General features: G+C 35.8%; 1 pseudogene; it reads left to right on the plus strand.

Annotated features, from left to right (window-relative positions):
* Positions 1-268: 268 nt before the first annotated feature.
* Positions 269-484, plus strand: LOC101995024 (annotated as a pseudogene).
* Positions 485-2045: the final 1561 nt, after the last annotated feature.

The raw sequence follows: 2045 nt of genomic DNA on the forward strand, positions 1-2045 counted from the left end.
CTTCCCACAGGGCAGGGAACCCTGATTGCTCTTTGGGCTGAGGAAGGAGGGGGACTTGATTGGGGGAGGGGGAGGGAAATGGGAGGCGGTGGCGGGGAAGAGACAGAAATCTTTAATAAATAAATAAATAAATAAATAAATAAATAAATAAATAAATAAATAAATAAGAAAGAAAATACAAAAAGGGAAATGCTGTGGGATAATACTCTTACACACTGTAAAGATTTGTCATTTGAGTTAAGCTTCCGGCGTGAATGTCACGGACAAGATGATACCCCCAGTTCAGGTCTCTCTGCTCATAAAGCTCGGCCAATACTCAGCCCTGGTCCTTGGCGTGGCCTACGGCACCAAGCACTATAGTTACCTAAAGCCTCGGGCAGAGGAGGAGAGGAGGGTGGCAGCAGAGGAAAAGAAGAAACTAGATGAGCTGAAATGAATTGAGAGAGAACGGACAGAAGCTCAAGATGACAGCATACTCAAGTGAAGCGCTAGTGAGCTTGCCTTTCCTAAGTAGCTAAGGATGAATAAAGCTTTGTCGTGTGATGAAAGAAAAAGATTTGTCATTTGTATTGGTTTAATGAAATACTGATTGGCAAGTAGCCAGATAGGAAGTATAGGCAAGGCAAACATACTAAGAGAATTCTGGCAGAGAGTCAACCACCAGCCAGATGTAGAGGGAGCAAGATCAGAATGCCTCACTGAGAAAAGGTACCAAGCCACATGACTAAACATAGACAAGAATTATGGGTTAATTTAAGTTGTAAGAGATAGTTAATAATGAGCCTGAGCTAATAGATCATCAGTTTATAATTAATATAAGCCTCTGTGTGTTTCTTTGGGACTGATGACTGTGAGATTGGGTAAGACAGAAAGTTACATCTACAGCCAAAGCTACACAAAGTAACTCTGTCTCAAAATAAATAAATAAATAAAAAAGATTCAAAAGTCTACTTATAAATGACTTCAAACGTTATAAATATTAGCAGATGAATTCAGTCAAAGATCTGGAGAGAAAAGTTAGCAACATAAAAGTAAAGGTTAAAAATGTGTGTGACAAAATACACAATATAGATGAAAAAGTCAGCAGCATAGAAGACAAAAGTAACCAAGGAAATTGATATTTTGAAAAATAGAAATACTGGATATTAAAAGCTCATGCTCAAAAATTATTATAATTATAAATATAATTAAAAATATTTGAAAAGCAAAAAACAAATTAACAGGAATGGAGAATAAGTTTGGGACAATATTATACTAAACATCAATAAAAAATAAAAAGAACATGGAAAGAACTTCCAAAAAGTCTGGGGTACATACAATCAAAAGAGCAAAGCTAAGCAATTGTGGACTAGAAGACAAAACAGAGATTAAAAACTAAACACAGAGAGAATTCTATTCACTAAAATTATATCTGAACATCATCCACATTCAGAGAAAGAAACTTACATCACACAAAATGGTATTAAAAAATTCTAACAGACATGTCTGGAGGAGAACTTCTATATGAGACATTATAGTTAATTATGTCAAAAACACAAAGGAAGGAATATTAAAACTGTAATGGAATAATACTTACCCTGCTACAAAGGCAAGCACTTGAAAAAAACTACTGATCTTTCATCAGTAAATCTAAAAACCAGAAAAACATGGGGTCATATATTTAAGCTATATCAGTAATTGTCAAGGAAGATGAAGGTTATAGAGAAATAATGACAGTTCATGACAAGCACAAAACAAGGAATTTTATGAACACTAAATCAGCACTGAAGAAAACAAAGGAATATGTCATGAGATCCCCCAAAAGAAAAAATTTCTGATTTGGACCTTGAGATTTCTGTCCGGTGCTCCAATGTGGGTCTCTGTCTCCTTTCATCGCCTGATGAAGGTTCATATTCAGGGGGATGCCTATATGTTTGTCTTTGGATTCACCTTCTAATTTAGCTTCTCTAGGATCGTGAATTATAAGCTCACTGTCCTTTATTTATGGCTAGAAACCAAATATGAGTGAGTACATCCTATGTTCCTCTTTTTGGGTCTGGCTTACC

The sequence above is a fragment of the Microtus ochrogaster genome, unplaced genomic scaffold (genome assembly GCF_000317375.1).
Source record: "Microtus ochrogaster isolate Prairie Vole_2 unplaced genomic scaffold, MicOch1.0 UNK13, whole genome shotgun sequence".
NCBI lineage: Eukaryota > Metazoa > Chordata > Mammalia > Rodentia > Cricetidae > Microtus > Microtus ochrogaster.